The following is an 18,840-nucleotide window of genomic DNA, read 5'->3' as shown; positions in this document are numbered from 1 at the left end:
ATTTCTGTACGGTAAGGCAAATCAATATGTGTCTTACTGTCAAATCCAGGACTTTCCCCTTGAAAGCTTTAATTAAGATTTGTGACCTTCTCCCAGCTATGCACACCTCGACCTGAATATCCTTTTAGCTCAGTAGCTGTTCAATGATAAGGCACTCTGCTCCATCCATCTGCTCTAACAGTGACCTCCTTCAAGTTTTTTTTATGAGCTTTGGATATTTTCTTTTTATAGCTTTGCCAACATAATCATATTACATCCTGACACCAGGCAGTGTAAATTAATTTCCCTTTTTTCTTATGCACCACACCACAAAGAACCAGATTTTTCACTTTAACACTTGATTAAATTGTGAAAAGGAGAAGAAAAAAAAATTGAGAAAATTTCATCTCACCTGTGTCAGCTTGGAGACTTAAAATGTGAATTTAAAACAAATTAGCTCTTCCTAAGATTTTTTTACAAATCTTAACGTGGGAGATGGGGAGAAATACAGGAGAGATAAAGCAAGTTTGGATAAAATGCCTATTTACTGAAAATCAATCTTACGCCATTTAAACCAGGACAGTGTTTCCCCAACTTGTCTGTTCATAAGACTCAGCTGTGAAGTTCGTTAGCAATACAGATTCCAGGTACCGTCCCTAGAATTTTTGATTTAGTGTGTCTGACATCATACACATTACAAGCACCCTAGGTAACTGTGGTCACACAGATTGAGAATAACTGAATTGGAGTAAAGATTAGGTGACATTCTCCTCCATCTTTCTCCAATAATACCCCTGGGGGTGGGGGGAAGCCATATAAATCCATTGATTAAATATCTTCAGGATCTAACAGCATATATACCCAAATGAACGGACTATTTACTGTGGTTTTAACAAAACATAGAAATGCATACACACGACCTTGGAAGCCTACTCATCCAATTTCAGACCTTATTTAAAATTGCCTTATAGTAAATTAAAAATTTAAATCTCAAAATCAACTCTCTCAATACCTGCCCTGTCAGGATATATGCTGATGGTCTTGGCTAGATCAGTCATCTCCTACAGTTTTTTTTACTTTTCACTCTGATAATCAACACTGAAGTTCACCACGAAATCAGTTTAATATGATGTTCGCTAAACATTCTCTGTGGGTAATGGTTTTTCCCCAGAAGACTAAAATCTCCTGAGAGGCAAGAACAAACAGATTCTAATGGTGGACAGTAGATAGAAGATATTCACTGAGTGCTTTCCAAGTGAAATTAACATTAATCTGACACTGTGTAGTCCACATCAATTGCAGATCCTGTCTAAGGGGAGAGACAATGTATGTTATCGAACTTCACAGAAGTGTTCTGTTATCATTTTAAGCATTGTCACATTCATATCATAGGTAGCATGTCTGAACCAAGAAAAACCTTTCGAGTCATCCTGCCAGTTTGTTCATTTCACATCAGATCTTTCAAATATTACCCTTTCATATTTATTAAGGATGCTGAAGAATTTTAGTATCAGAAAATTCCCACAAATCTATCATAATTCAAATAACTGAAGAAAATACTAAAAAGCTGACTCAGATTGTCATAATCTGAAAATTAGCATAATTAAAGATAATTTTAAATATCCTCACTAGCAGGGGGTGGTGGGTAGTAAAGGAAGTATGAATACATTGAAAGTCAACAGTTAGTTGACTCTAACTTCCAAGCTACGTACTCCACCCTAGAGTACTGAAGTTTCAGAAAACCTTGAAGCCTTGTGTTTTGGGGTCTGCTGGACCCTGAAATTAATTATACATCACAGGGTACAGAAGATAGAATGTTCTGACATTTTCAGAAGCCCCAGTTACAGCTGTGGAAATTTTAAAAAACAATGCAGATATGCATTGGTTCTTGTCTTGTTTTTATGCACTTGCATGTAAATGCAAATCCTTTATCCTCAGCAAATCCTCTATGGAACATGGAGAGAAAGCAGAGGTGCCTACCTTCTCTTAACTTGAATAGTCTTTATAATTTAAAATATTGTTAATTGCCAAGATTAAAATTCAAAAATTGTTTCCTAGTAACTTATAAATCAGAAGACTTTATGTAGTCTGAAATATAATGTTTCTTTGATGTATTTTTAATCTAAAATAAGGTAACCCAGATGAGGGATAGATCATGATAGCTGAAGAGAAACCTCTACCTATTGTCCCCCTGACAGAAACAACAATTTAATTTAACAACTATCTACACCTTTTTAAGAACCAAAAATCAGGTGCTAGCTCAACCACAGTGGGGTAGAGCACCAGGCAGTCTTATGGGGTCCTTAGTTCTAGGCCTTGGCTCTTGCATGGCATTTCTGGACCTGCCATGGGCCAGATGGGAGCCCACTGCCCTGAAGGGTGAATCCCAGGCCTGGAAGCATTCACCACAAGCAGACTGAAGAGCTCTTAGGCAAGTAGTGAAAATAAGCAATGGTCTGGAAGTAGTCCCCATGGGGCTGTGGTGGTGGTGGCCACAGAGAGAGATTCCTCTGTCTGTGGAAAGGAGGGGAAGGTGGGAAGGACTTTGTCTCATGGTTTGAGTGCCAGCTTAGCTACAGTAAAATAGAGCAACAGATAGATTCCTGAGGTTTTGACTCCAGTCCCTGGCTCCCATTTGGCATCTCTGAATTCACTCAGTGTGCCAGGGAATTCACTGCCCTGAAGGAAGGACACAGGTCTGACTGGCTTTGCTACCTGCTGTTCATAGAGCCCTAGGGTCTTGAGCAAATATAGGCTATAGACAGGGGGTGGTTACAGCGGGCCTTGGGCAAGACGCAATGCAATGCTGGCTTCAGATCTGACCCAGAGCAGTCCCAGCAGTGGTGGTCACAGGGGTGCTTGTATCACCCTACTTCTAGCTCCAGGCAACTCAGCACAGACAGGGAGACTCTGTTTGTTTAGGGGAAAGTAAAGCAAGAGAGCAAGAGTCTCTGCTTGGTCCAGAGTATTCTTCTGGATCTTACTGAACACCACAAACGTGGTACCCCTACAAGCCTACAAGAACCACAGTGTTACTGGGCTTACGGTACCCTGTAACGCGGATATGCCTTAGATCACAATACCCAAATCCTTTCAAATACCTGAAAAGGCTTACCAAGAAGGACAAGTAAAAACCAGCCCAGCCTGAGAAGACTACAGTAAATACCTAACTCTTCAAGGCCCCAACACCAATGAACATCCACAAGCATCAAAAACATTCAGAAAACACGGCCTCACCAAACGAACTAAATAAGGCACCAGGGACCAATCCTGGGGAAACAGAGATATGTGATCTTTCAGACAGAGAATTCAAAATAGCTGTTTTGGGGAAAGTTAAAAAAAAAAAATAGATAAAAATTTAAAAAAATCAAGATAACACAGGGAAAGAATTCAGCATTCTATCAGATAAATGTAACAAAGAGATTGAAATAATTAAGAAGAATCAAGCAGAAATTCTGGAGGTGAAAAATAAAATTGCCATATTGAAGAATTCATCAGAGTCTCTTAATAGCAGAATTGACAAAGCAGAAAAAGAACTAGTGACCTTGAAGACAGGTTATCTGAAAATACAGTCAGAGCAGACGAAAGAAAAAAGAATAAAAAGGAATAAAGCACTCATACAAGATCTAGAAAATACCCTCAAAAAGGCAAATGTAAGAGTTATTGGCCTTAAAGAGTAGCTAGAGAAAGATATAGGGGTAGATAATTTATTCAAAATGATAATAATGGAAAATTTCTCAAACCTAGACAAAAATATCAATATCTAAATACAGGAAGGTTATACAATACCAAGAATATTTAACTGAAAGAAGACTACCTTAAGGCATTTAATAATCAAACTCCCAATGGTCAAGGATAAAGAAAGAACCCTAAAAACAGCAAGAGAAAAGAAACAAATAACATATAATGGAGCTCCAATATGTCTGGCAGCAGAGTTTTCAGTGGAAAATTTAGGACTGGGAGAGAGTGGCATGATGTATTTAAAGTGCTAAAGGAAAAAAACCTTTTACCCCAGAATAGTATATTTGGCAAAAAAAAAAAAAAAAAAAAAAAAAAAATGTCCTTCAAGCACGAAGGAGAAATAAGGACATTCCCAGACAAACAAAAGCTTAAGGATTTCATCAACACCAGACTTGTCTTACAAGAAATACTTTAGGCAGTTCTTCAATCAGGAAAAAAAAAAAAAAAAAAAGTGTTAATGAGCAAGAAGAAATCACCTGAAAGTACAAAACTCACTGGTACTGAAAAGCACACAGAAAAATACAGCATACTATAACACTGAAATTGTGGTGTGTAAATTACTGCTATATAAAGTAGAAAGACTAAAAGGTGAACCAATCAAAAATAATAACTGAGACAACCTTTCAAGACATAGCATATTAAGATATAAATAGAAACATCAAAAACTTAAAAAGCAGAGAGATGAAGTTAAAGTATAGAGTTTTTATTAGTTTTCTTTTTGCTTGTTTGTTTATGCGATTCATGTTAAGCTATCATCAGTTTAACATAATGGGTTATGAGATAGTATTTGCAATACTCATGGTAACCTGAAATCAAAAACATACAACAAATACACACACAAAAAAAGTAAGAAATCAAATTATGCCACCAGAGAAAATCATCTTCACTAAAAGGAAGACAGGAAAGAAGAAAAGACCACAAAACAACTAGAAAACAGTAAAATGGCAAGAGTAGTCCTTACTTATCAATAGTAACATTTAATGCAAATGGACTAAATTCTCCAATAAAAAGACACAGAGTGGCTGAATGGATTTAAAAAAAAGAAAAGAAAAGAAAGACCCGATGATCTGTTGCCTATAAGAATCACACTTCACCTATAAAGACACAAATAGAAAAAAAGGATGGAGAAAGATATTCCATGCTAATGGAAGCCAAAAAAGAGCAGGAATAGCCATACTTATATCAAACAAAATGTACTTCAAGATAAAAACTATAGAACGAGACAAAGGTCATTATATAATGATAAAGGGGTCTATTGAGCAAGAGGATATAACAGTTGTAAATATATATGTATCCAACACTAGAGCATCTAGATATATAAAGCAAATATTATTAGAGCTAAAGAGAGAGATAGACTCCCAACATAATAATAGCTGGAGACTTCTTCAACACCCCACTTGCAGCATTGGACAGATCTGCCAGATAGAAAATCAACAAAGAAACATTGGACTTAATCTGCATTAAGTCAGGTGAACCTGATAAATATTTACAGAACATTTTATCCAACAGCTGCAGAAGACACATTCTTCTCCTCAGCAGCCTGCACATTCTCAAGAATAGACCATATGTTAGGCCACAGAACAAGTCTTAAAACATTTTAAAAATTGAAATAATATAAAGCATCTTCTCTGACTACTGTGGAATAAAACTAGAAATCAGGAGGAATTTAGGAACCTATACAAACACATGGAAGTTAAACAATATGCTCCCAAATGACCAGTAGATCAATGGAGAAAGTAAGAAGGAAATTGAAAAATTTCTTGAAACAAATGATAATGGAAACACAACATACCAAAACTTATGGAATTCACGAAAGCAGTACTAAGAGGGAAGTTAATAACAATAAGCACCTACATCAAAAAAGAATAAAATTTCAAGTAATCAACTTAATGATGCATATTAAAGAACTAGAAAAGCAAGAGAAAACTGAACTCAAAATTAGTAGAAGAAAAGAAATAATAAACATCAGAGCAGAAGTAAATGGAATTGAAATGAAAAAACAACACAAAAGATCAATAAAATGAAAATTTGGTTTTTAGAAAAATAACCAAAATTGACAAACCTTTAGCTAGACTAAGAAAAAAAGAGAGAAGACCCAAATAAATAGAATTAGAGATAAAAAAGGAGACGTTACAACCAATACCACAGAAATTGAAAGGATCATTAGTGGCTACTATAAGTAACTATATGGAATAAACTGGAAGATCTAGAAGAAATGGATAAATTTCTAGACATGCAATCTATCGTACAATCTATCAAGACTGAACCATGAAGAAATACAAAACTTGAACAGACCAATAACAAGTAACAAGACCGAAGCTATAACAAAATGTCTCCCAGTAAAGTAAAGCCTGAGACCCAATGACTTCACTGCTAAATTCTACCAAACATTTGAAGAAGAACTAATACCAGTCCTACTCAAAGTATTCCAAAAAATAGTAGAAAAGAATACAATTGAATTCATGGAGACAGAGAGCAGATGGATGGTTAGCAGAGGCTGGGAAGAGGATCACGGGGTAGTGGTAGGGTGGTGGTAAGGGATAGTTAATGGGTACAAAAAAATATAGAAAGAATAAGACCTAGTATTTGATAGCACAACAGGATGACTAGAGTCAATAATAATTTAATTTTATATTTTACTCTAAAAGAGTGTAATCAGATTGTTTTTAACACAAAAGATAAACATTTGAGGTGATGGATGCCCCATTTACCCTGATGTATGCCTGTAGCAAAGTATCTCATATTCTCCATAAATATATACAACTAGTATGTACTCACAAAAATTAAAAATAAAAAGTAAATAAAAACTCATTAATTAATTAAGTAATTTTAAAAAGCTAGTCCAGTTACAGCAGAAATTTTCCTTGAGTATTTCTTTTATTTCATAGGCTGTTGTCCAACTAAGGCCAAATAGAATGGGCATTTTGCTGCTGTGTTTATGCATGATGTAAACTCGTTTGAACCTAAGATTCTTCTCTTTCTTTTAATCCTTTTTCAAACTTGCCTCAAAATTTATCTGGGAAATACAAATTGTGGCATTATTATTATTTTTATTGCTCATATACACTGTAGTAATTATAAATGCCAATAGAATTTTTAGTCATTTTAAAACTGCAACTTTTTGGTATTACTTGTGCTTTGGTGCAATCTCCCCCTTTAATTCATGATGATCTCATTTCTTAAATTAGAGATAGTGATAGGATCCAGTTCCTAATTTTATCACTGTCTATGACTGGAGGCAAATAACTAACTCTTCATAACACATTTTCAATAACCTGTGAAGTTGAGCAGCTGGAAGAAAATTAATAAATGTGTTTTCTGAATTAAAAAAAAATACAGAAATGTTTCAATAGACTAATTTTTAAGATTGCAACATACATTTTGCATAAGAGATTCACATGTATATCTGACCCTGACCAAAGCATACCTTATCCAGTTTCTTTTTCTCATTTTACAACTTAAGAGAATTGATGCAAAGCCAAATTAATCAATGCTATTAAAGGCAGTCAAGAGGAAAACAAAACAAGTGGCAATCCATGTGTAATTTGTAGATATCTGAGAATTTTAGAGCTAAAAGGAACTTGAATCATCAGCTCATTAATAAATAAAACAAAAATAAAAACAAAAAAGCAGCTCTATGTTCAAAGATGTGTATAGGAGATCAGATTGCTGGTATGACCGATCATCTGATCAATTTGAAAATCCAGTCTAAAGCTCATGTCATTGGACTTCTAGGGCAAACTTATAAGACAATGGTGGTTTCTATAATTTTTTTCAAGAATAAACATCAGTTTCTAACATGAGATTACTAGTGGACATGGTGGTGTGATTTGTAAAGGTAAAAGGCCCAGCCTCTGTTTGGGGGAGATGTGGAAGAAAAAGGTAGATTTTCTGATATCCTTCTTTGAGGCCTAGGTCTTTATTGTGCTTAGGGGAAAGGTTTTTTTTTCCTCCCAAATTTTATTTTATTGTGATAAAAGTAACACTTAACATGAGATCTAGGTGATTAGCAAATTTTTAAGTATAGAATATAGTACTGTTGACCAAGGTCCAATGTTGTACAACAGATCTGTAAAACTTACTCATCTTGATTTACTGAAACTTTATGCATATTGATTAGTAACTCCCCATTTCCTTGTTCTGCCATCTCCTGACAACCACTATCATTCCACTCTTGGCTTCTACAAATTTGAATATTTAAAATGCTTCATGTAAGTGAGCTCATGCAGCATTTGTCTTTCTGTGACTGGCTTATTTCACTTCAAGGTTTATCCACATTGTCATACTCAATAGAATTGCCTTCTTTTTAAAGGTATAAATATACCACATTTTCTTTTTCCAATCATCTATTGATGAACAATTGGGTGTTTCCACATTTTGACAGCTGTGAATAGTGCTGTAATGAACAAAGGAGTGCTAATATCTCTTTAAAATCTTGATTTAAATTCTTTGGAATAAATATCCAGAAGTGTGATGGCTGGATCATATAATAGTCTGATTGTTAGTTTAGGGGAAAGTTTCTGATTGTAAGATCTATTAGGGAAAGACATGTACATTTCTTGCCCTTGAGTCTTACTTAGAAGTCAGTCTGTGTTCTTTTAAGGCTTTATGAAAAAAACTTATTTACTACATTGGTAAAGCCATCTTGCTTGGGATTAGATTGTTGGGGTAGAGGAGACTTGGTTAAATGAGAATTCTACTTTGGAACAATAATATTCTGAATGATAAAAGTTCCTTATTGATGTGATTTCAAAGTTGTACTCATTGAGTTCTGACATAATTTGGATATGTGTCCCCACCGAAATCTCATGTTGAATCTTCAATGCTAGAGGCAGGGCCTGATGGAAGGTGTTTGGATCATGGGGGGTGAATTCCTTATGGCTTGGTTCTCTCTTCCTAATAATGAGTTCCCTCAAGATCTGGTCATTTAGGAGTGTGGCACCTACCCCCCCAACTCTCTCTCACTTGCTCATCCTTTTGCCATGTGACATGACTGTTCCTCCTTTGCCTTCTACCATGATTGGAAGCTTCCTGAGGCCTCTTTAGAAGCCAAGCAGATGCCAGTACCATGCTTCCTGTATAGTCTGTAGAACAGTGAGCCAATTAAATCTCTTTTTTAAAATAAATTATCCATTCTTAGGTATTTACAACAATGTAAGAACAGCCCAATACAGGCTTTGAATTCCATAATTACCAAATTTTAATAATCATAATGTGTACTGATTTATTTATCTGCAGAGAGAATTATTGACTCGATTCCAGGGAGGCAGGACATAATTAAGTCAACCTTGTCTGTGGGAGATGAGCAGACACCTGAAACAGGTTACAAAGTAAGAAAAGAGCCAATCAACTGAGGACCCCTGTGAATGGGCCCAACTAATGAACTCTAGTAGTGATGTTGAATAACCAGTTCCAGGTTTCCCATTTCTGCACTATAATTCTCTCATGTTATCCTCAAGGCTTTGGAAAAGTTTACTATGAACCACAATCATCCTAGTGATGTCTCTGCTTTGAACAATAAAGTAAAATTGCTGAGAACAATCCCAGGAGGATGTAGACCAGAGAAAACTGTAGCAGGCTCAAGAAGCTTTGGAAGACAGCAGAAGTCTCTCTTTGGAAGAGAGCAGAGAGACCAGAGCAGCAGACGAGAGGTGATGGGCAGCACCCAGGATAGATTCATAGAATCTGAGGATTGTCAGAAACACGCTGTATGGGTAATACTAAAAAATATGCTACATCCTGCAGTATAATACTATGTTTATTGAAGTTTTATGGCAAAATAAGCCCTCAAGTTTAAAAAACCTACAGTTTTTAGATAATCTGCTGATTCAGAATATATGTAACAGACAAAAAAGCATTTTTGTTAATTAAATACTTTACATAAATTATTCTTTATAAAAATAATCATGTACATTTAGATAATGGTAGCATTAATGTGACAGTATTTATTTAGACACAGACACATGGCTTTATGGACTCCTCTAATAATTCTATAGAATCCTAGGAGACCAGGACCCCCATGTTGGCAAACATGGAATTGTATCATAAATCATGACCCTACTGGCCAGCCCCCTGACACAACTGTGTCCTGTAACAAGTATAATTTTACTGTCTAACTCATAAGCCTTCCTCCACCTATCTTTAACTCCCCACTTCTTCCATTTAGAATTATAGACTATTTGAGCTAAAAAAACAAACAAACAAACAAAACAAAAAACAAAAAACTTAGTGCCCTTCTAATCTATTTCTCAGGTGGTTCATAGGTATTGAAAGGCTAGATAACTATGATTGTCTACATGCAGAAGACAATCCCAGAGGGCCTCAGCAATATATCTGGAAAATAGGATGTAGAAATTTCTCACGCTAGACTCTATCCCACATTTCAATCAGTTGTTCAGTCCTGAGTTCGGGAGCGAATATTGGGTACTGAAAGCACATCACCACTTGAGGGCTGTAGGCTGACACATTAGTGCATCCTTTCCTAAGCCATATCCAAGCCTCATTAGTTACATGGTGCATAGTCACATGGTAGAAAATCATTCTTGAGGGAACAATTAAGTATCACTCCCAAAAATTCTAAATCATTTTCAATGTGACTGAGATGGAAAAGCATCATTTAATTAGCAAGTGCAATAAAGTTGTGACATTTAAAGTAAATTATGACATACTTTTCTCTTTCCTTGGTACACTGAATGGTGATATATTGATCTTTATAGTTGCCATTTCCAAGTTTTAATTGTTTTTTCTTAATTAGTTAATCCAAAAAATGTCAATTAGGTAATTATCCCTCTGCTGTTTGAATCATCTTCATTTATTGAGCAAAAGAAAATTGACTTCAGAAGGAGAAATGCAATTACAATATAATACCAGGGGAAATATTATATCATTGAAGTATTATAAAACAATATTGTATATGAGCAAAACTCAGTTTATTTTATAGGTGTAAAAGAAATATTCTTTTTCTGAATTCTAAAAAGTAATTTACCAAACAAATGATCAAATATAAATTAGCTAATCCAAAGTCATTTTTATTCACTTATGAATGTAGTAATTCATTTGAAAAATATCTGTTGAGTGTCAATTATATGCCTGCCCAAACAGTTTTATAATTGTTTTGACAGACTCCAATGGATGAGAAAAAAATTATAAAAACTATTAACACAAATCCATATATAATTCCAAAATGTGGTAATTCTTAGATTAAAAAAAAATTACAAGGTTTTATGTGAGTGTATCAGGACTTGGCTCATTGATAGTATGAACTGTATAAAGGAAGAAATGTAGTTAACTGGTATTGAAGTGGGAAAAGAGTATTTCATGGGGGAGAGACGAGCACATTTTAGGAACTGAAGGAAGGTCAGTGTGGCCAGAGCAAAGGGATGAGGGAAAGACAGACACAAGATGAAGTGGGTCAGTTAGTAGGGGCCACAGCATTTAGACATGTTGAGAATCTATTCTATCCTAATAGTGACAGGAGGTCATTGAAGGATTTTAAGTGATAGTATGACAATCAAAACTGAATTTTAAAAGGTTCATTTTGGCTACAGCAAATGGAATAGATTGGAAAAGAGGAAAAGTAGGTTCAAGAGATGAGTGAGGAGCAATTGCAGTGTTTCAAGTGAGGGATGGTGGTAACTCAGACATGTTGGAGTTCAGAAAGCAATACCTCAAAGTGAAAACTTCAGAAGCAGCCTCAGAAGCAAAAGTTTTTCTTTGATCTTGGCCTGCCTTCCTGTCTGGCAGTCCCATTCTCCCCTGAAGCTTGTCATAAAAACTAGAATCCCTCTTCCCCAAGGCAGATCGCAGAAATCAGAATCCCTGTTTTTCCAAAGCCAGCCATAAAACCTAAAAATATGACTCTAATCTTCCGTCTCCCTTTCTGTGTAAAAACTGGCCATAAACAAATTATCTAACTCATTCAACCATAGGTCTGAAAAACTCCTCCATTTCAGAGAGGGTCCTGCCCCAAATCCAGAAGGAAAGAATGCATGCTCAGAGCAGCCCAGAAGAATCTAGACTGACAGACCTTGCTGGATTTCCCCAGTCAGACTATTAGCATGAGATCATACCAGTTTTGTCTAATCATATTTCTGTACGGGAGTCCATACTTTTTTGAACCTAAGCGTAAAAATGGAAAATTGCCCCTGTATTTTGGGGTCTTCATTCTGAAGCCTCCTGTGTATTCATGTTAAATAAATTTGTATGCCTTCTCTCCAATTAATGAGCCTTTGTGAATTGATTTTTCAGCAAACCTTCTATAGAAAGTAGAGTTTATGTGTTCTATTTAACAATCCATAAAGTCCCAAGTTATTTGTGTTCCACAATTGACCTATTTTTACAGAATTATATGTGTCAAAGGAAAAAAGAAAGCAGAGCGATATAATAGAAGGTATATGTGGTTTGGTTTAGAATCCATTCTGAACTTTTGGCTCCTCTACCTATTATCTAACGGACCTTATACAAGGCACTTCAGCTCTTGAAGCCTCAGTTGCCACCTCTTTGGAGTTCACAAAAGAATACCTCTCACAACTAGATGATGAGGTGTGACAATGTATGTGATTCTCTCAGCATGTGGAAGGCAAGTTAATATTGAAGAGCCGCAGGACAAATCAGCTGATCTCATCACTTCGGCTTAGAAATACCACCTTTCTTTTGAATCCTGTTCCTCCTACTGGATTTTCCTGCAAGTGAACACCACTGTACATCCCCTAGAAACCCAGGAGACATGCGTTTCCCTCACCCTCTATGATCAAGTCATATAAACTCTAGTCTCTAAACAGGTCTTAAATCTGTGGATGGACTGCTTTTCTCATCCTCTTTCACTACCCAACAATACCAGCCTCTCTAGCTTAGATGATCCTCTTCACTGAGTTTCCTGCCCCAGTTTTGCTGCCCTCTCATCCATTCTTGACACCAGTCAAGCAAATCTTACCATCTCAGTTCTTTAGTCGTCCCCTTACATCAGGAAAATCTCACACAATTTCTTAATATAACCTGTAACACACTTCACGAAATACACTCTGCTTACTTCCCAGGCTTCTCTCTTGCTGCTCCTCTGCTCCCCTCTGGTCCAGCACTTGAAAGAAACTACCCTCCATTCAGGACTTGTAACTCTCAGACACACTCCTTTCACCTCCAAACACAGGCCACTGCACGTTTGTGCTTCCTCCTGACTGGAATGCTCTTCATCCAAGGCTTCTCTTCACTTGGGCAACAACTACTGAAAACTGAAGTTTTGGCACAGATAATACCTTGTTTGGGATGCACTTTTTTTTTTCACTTGATGGTATCCCAAGTATGTAGGATTGCCTGTAGGGAGACTGACTGGATTGCCGAGAGTCACACAGGTTGGAGGCGGTGGTGTCAGAAGACACAGGCCTCCTGCCACGTGTTGCAGTGTCCCTCTTCCTCCATCATGCTGACACCAGCCTTATCTATCTGCATTGCATTTGCTGTCTTCATTAAGACTTAGATACGTTATTTTCACGTGGTTTCAAAATGTTGTACATTTATATTGTGGGTTATGGTTTTGCGCCTAAAACAGACCAGTGTCACCTCCTCTCCAAAGCCTTCTTTGACTCTCCTAGTAAGTGGAAGTCATGACTTCAGTGCTCTTGTGGCACTTGCCAACATTCCTGCAACAGTTTTCAGACTTATCTCCTTTCTCATGATGTTGTGAATGCTTTTGAAACTAGGACTATATTGGATTCATTTTACATCTCTGGTACCCAGGACTGCTCTTGGGACAGAGAAGCACTGAGTATTTGTTGAACTTAATTGCACTCCAGAGCTGAAAAATGTCCAGATTAGGGCAAGTAAAGACATGCCACAAAAAAAAAGAAAAAAAAGAAAAAAAAAACGGATGCAAGTATTAAAAAAAAGGTGGGGGAGAAACTAAGATGATGGCTCTCCCTTCTGGCGATACATAGTTTAAGATAAGGCCTGGCTCTGACTAACATAAAGACCAAGAAGGCAATAAAGAAAATGGTGCAACTATAGGAATAGATGTCCTGTCCAGGTGAGTACCAGCAATCCCTCAGTGACTCTCCTGCCTTTTTTCACTCAGGACAGAGAACTGGAGTTGGGAAGGAAGACGCTCTTACTTTCACAAAGCTGGACACTTAAGAGCGCTTTCTATGCCTGCTCTGGAAGCCCGAAGTCAGCGCTAGAAAAGCTGGTTTCACTCACGCCTGTAATCCCAGCACTTTGAGAGGCCGAGGTGGGTGGATCACGAGGTCAGGAAATCGAGACCACCCTGGCTAACACAGTGAAACCCCATCTCTACAAAAAATTAGCCAGGCATGGTGGCGGGCGCCTTCCCAGTCACTCGGGAGGCTGAGGCAGGAGAATGGCTTGAACCTGGGAGGTGGAGCTTGCAGTGAGCCAGATGAGGCCACTGCACTCCAGCCTGGGCGACAGAGAGAGACTCCATTTAAAAAAAAAAAAAAAAAGAAAAAAAGAAAGAAAGAAAGAAAAGCTGGTTTCACAAGTATTACAGGTTCCTGGCAGAATTAGAATCATTCAATTGTGATAGAAATGAAACCAAGCTTGGGGCAAGAATTCAACTGTTACTCCTGGTCTTCTCCTGGAGCCTTGGGCAAATCTCTGAGTTTAATTCCCTCCTTCATTCAATTGTGATAGAAATGAAACCAAGCTTGGGGCAAGAATTCAACTGTTAGTCCTGGTCTTCTCCTGGGGCCTTGGGCAAATCTCTGAGTTTAATTCTCTCCTTTGCAAAATAAGCGGTTTGAACTAGATGATCTCCAACAGCCTTTTCTGGTTCAGGAAATCTGCAATTTATGGGCTTGACATACGATTTACTTAAAGCAGCTACATAGCCAAGGTTGAGAAAACCGTCAATCTTAATGTATGCACTGCAGACACCCAAACTTATCCTTTTCATTCTTTACTTTCCTTTTCATTCTTTACTTGATCTGCACTAGCAGAAGCACACAAGCCTGACTACATCCCCTCATCCATATATGGTAAGCAGCACAGCCAAAACCTTCTTCAACCAAAAGATAGCGATGCAGTGAGGCTGTAAAGCAGGAGTTTTCAAAGTATTATAATCAACTAGGCAGTTGTTTTAAAAAAACAAGTTCCTAGGCCTTGCTTTGGACGTGCTGCTAAATCAGGATCTCCAAGATAGAGCCCTAGAAATGTATATTTTTTTACAAAGTTCCCCTTCAATTTTGATTTGGGGATCATTTTTAAAGGAAAAATTTGTATTTCCCAAAGATTAGCTTATGAATTACTTTCATAAGAATTATGAAAGATACTTGTTAATAGCTAGAAGTGTGGCCAACAATCTGCATTATAGTAATTCTTCCAGTGACTTTATAAATACCAATATCATCCATAACTTAGCATTTATACACTTACAAATGAAATCTTTACAAGCCCAAAACCTCAGGATCTATAAAACAATGTAGTAAAGATAGGCAATCACGGTTACAGTATAGGTTAATGTCATCGTGAATATTTATATTGTATTTTTCATTTCATTTAAGCTCCAAGACAATCCTGTGATACCAGAATTGTTACCCTCATTTTACTGACAAACTAAAGTGTTAGGAAGTTCAGGCTACTTACCCGGAATCACAAGATTAATAAGTGTATGTAATGAAACTGAAAATTAATGCCACATAGCTATGAAACAGCCTATATTGCTGCAAAATGTGTAATTAAACATTTAATACACCTTTTCATTGAACAATTGCTGAGGTCTTATCCAATGAAGCAAGATAGAATTATATTTCACTTCCTGTTGGTCAGTTTTATTAACTACTACGCAAATGTTAACGTCATATAATAACAGATTAACCAAGATAAAGTGACTGTTAACTACTAAGCAGCAATGTTTCAGTGATATCCTGGAATCATAAAATGATCTAAGGTAGTCATCATCATTTTAGTCAACAACCCTCAAACACAAATATTTATAGTTGAGAAGCCCAGAATTATGCTGTCCAAGGTCTCATACAGCTAGTGAGGAGCCCACTCAGCTCCAGACCTTAGTTGCATGACTTTGCTTTACTGATCTTCTTTACACTTGGGCCATGGGCTGGGTACCAATCCATGGCCTGTTAGGAACTGGGCCGCACAGCAGGAGGTGAGTGATAGGTGAGCAAGCAAAGCTTCATCTGTATTTCCAGCCACACCACATCACTCATATTACCACTTGAGCTCTGCCTCCTGTCAGACCAGTGGCAGCATTAGATTCTCATAGGAGCATGAGCCCTATTGTGAACTCTGCATGCGAGGGATCTAGGTTGTATACTCCTTATGAGAATCTAATGCCTGATGATCTGTCACTGTTTCCCATCACCTGAGATGGGACCATCTAGTTGCAGGAAAACAAGCTCAGGGCTCCCACTGATACTACATGTATTACGATGAATTGTATAATTATTTCATTATATATTACAATGTAATAATAATATAAATAAAGTGTGCTTTACACTATGAACTCTGTGTTCTTAAATTCAATATGCTGGTGATTTGCTTTAGTGCTATAATAAAACTTCATTAGACATGATTTTTTTTTTCAGGGAATAAAACTTTTTTTTCACTTACTGGTTCTTCTAAATTTATTTAATAAAATATTTGTGAAAATGTGTGCTTATCTTGAACTCTGGTAAATTAAAATAGAAAAAGTCTCCCAGATTCCTCATTCTTGAGTTGATCAGTTTTGGTTATAGGACAATAATAGGTCTTTCATAACTATGATGAAACCGTATGGACCTTAGTATTATAAGACCTAGCTTTGATTTTTAAAAAAATTTCACCAAAAAACATCATAGAAAAGCTATATTAACCTTAACAGAATACTATATCTTCCCTTTCCTGTGGACCTAACTTTTTCTCTTCCTTCTCATTGATGTGACAAACTCTCTAAAATATGTGGACACACACGTACTTTCACAAAAGGAAAAATTATAATGAAAAAGATATCATCAAAGAGAAATGTCCAAAGAATAAACCAAATATTTATGAGCTGTAGATAGACTTGGTGAAGGTTTTCTAATTGAGGCTTTGGTTTATTTATTTTGTTGTTTGAGGAGTGGTAAAGTTTTGCATATGCATTACTCTCATTCAAATTTTACATGACACTTCAGACTAAATATCCATTTCCTGTCAAGTGTTTTATGGTAGGAGCCATTTCTTTCACAAAATCAATATATAATTTCCTAAATAAAGAAAAGGATACTTACAAATCTCTGATTAAAATGTGTTGTTATTTCTGAGACAGGTTTAAAAAATTCTGATACACTTTCTTTCCTACGAATTAAAAAAAAAAAAAAAAGATGAAAAGCCAGAAAAGGTGGCAATTCAGTTAATTAATCAAATTTTAATTACTTTCGGCTTTTTAAAATATTTAGTTAAAACTGGTTAGCATCACGACTTGCCCGACTTTCTTGGGAAAAGCCAAACCTCTAATTCAATCATAAAATTTTCTATTAAAAGTCAAAAGGACCTTATTTCAAATAAGAGTTACTAGTTCCCAGGATTATCAGCTACAAAATCCAGTGGATGATTGCTGCACTGATGCTGTTAGGGATCACTGTCAAGTTGAGAAATCGTCATGTAAAAACAACTGATCATTACAGGAAACATTTGTAGCCACATAAAAATGATTGTAGGACAATATTTGGCATGATACCACCTTTGGAAGTTTGTAGAAACACATCAAACTTTGAGAACATAATTGTAGAGAATCTTCTGCACCCTTCATAAGTGTTCTAAGGCATTGTACCAATATTGCCAGTACCCACATAAGGATCATGTCAAAGAAATCGAACCATATTGCTCTTGGAAATCAAAGTAAACTACCTATATATAATTCCTATTCACAGAATAGGCCTTATATTTCAGGACTTAGCATCTGGCATAAGAAGTGTGAAAAATAATGGGAGTATGAACCATTGGTACACACATTAGCCACTCACAGCAATAAGGCACTTTGCAAATTCCCTTCACGACACTCTTAGTGCCTTCGTTCAGCCTACCATTCACTCTTCCTGGACTGTGGCAACAACATCCTAATGATTTTCTTGTATACATTCTGGCTTCCTGCAAATCCATTCTTTACACAGGTGTCAGAATTATTTCAAAGCAAATATAGTCATGATTATTCTATAATTAACCCTTATTAGTCTGCCTATCACCTATAATATCAAGTCCAAATCCCTTCACATGGTACATGGTGCCCTCCAAGAACTAGCCCCACCCTACTTTTCCTTCTTTTTCACCCATGCCGAACCTGCACCAATCCTAAAGCTCCACAATCACACTCCACCAGTAGAATCCTGTGCTTTATTTCTGTCAGTCTTATGGCTAAGTTTATTTGCCCTCAGTCTCTTCCCCATCCCCTTGCTAGTATACCTTCTTCATCTATTCTGGGTCAACTTGGGCAATCCTTTCCAGAGCCTTCTATGCCTTCCTCAGTCTAGGCAGGTTCCTCCTACGTGCTCGAAAACACCCTGATACATATCTGTCTTTGTGCTTATCACAGGCATTACACATTTCGGTCTAGTGTCTGCTTTCCTGCTGCAAACAGATTTTTTTAAACCTTTTGAGGGCATGGACTGTGACTCATTTGTCTTGTCCCCAGCACAGTGTTTCACAGATGGTAGGAGGAGTGCAATAAATATCTGTTGAATGTCAAGGTGCATTAGGTGTTTTTCAGACTTGGAGCTGCCTGAATGCATATTTTATCACCTTGGAAAAATTTTAAAATTAAAAGCAGACATCATTTTAACCTTGTTCCCATACTCAGTTTCTCAAATGATATTTGCTCTTCCTCTCACTCTTTGTCTGGGACTTTTTCCTTCAATGAGTCCTATATGTCCAGACCAAATATAAGGAACTGAGAAGAGGAAGTGAGAAATAAATGAAGAAATGATGATACAGGAAGTAGTAAAAAGATAAAAATTTGTAAACTTCAAAATGTATATAATGTAATGTAAATATGCACCTCTAAAAGACATGATTAAGAAAACAAAATTTTGTAGTCTTAACATTTTCAACCATTTGGACACAGCCCTTGGCAAAGATCTAGTAGAAACTATAAATAGGAATCTGGTTTAAAGTCTGTTAGATAAAACTAAACATTGCTAT

At 36.6% G+C, this 18,840-nt stretch overlaps 1 protein-coding gene across 4 annotated transcripts in view; it reads right to left on the bottom strand.

Moving 5' to 3' along the window:
- The window catches only part of PKIB (cAMP-dependent protein kinase inhibitor beta), a 114,634-nt gene that overhangs the window by 31,405 nt on the left and 64,389 nt on the right, over nucleotides 1-18,840 (bottom strand). For 2 of the 4 annotated variants that reach the window (XM_008007189.3, XM_008007191.3), the window contains exon 3: nucleotides 16,935-17,001. The exons of the other annotated variants lie outside the window; for them this stretch is intronic. The gene's annotated coding sequence lies outside the window, so the exon portion shown is untranslated. The remainder of the gene's footprint in view (nucleotides 1-16,934; nucleotides 17,002-18,840) is intronic. 4 annotated transcript variants of the gene reach the window in all.

Source organism: Chlorocebus sabaeus, chromosome 13 (assembly GCF_047675955.1).
Source record: "Chlorocebus sabaeus isolate Y175 chromosome 13, mChlSab1.0.hap1, whole genome shotgun sequence".
Classification (NCBI taxonomy): Eukaryota; Metazoa; Chordata; class Mammalia; order Primates; family Cercopithecidae; genus Chlorocebus; species Chlorocebus sabaeus.
This window is presented reverse-complemented; position numbering and strand designations above follow the sequence as displayed.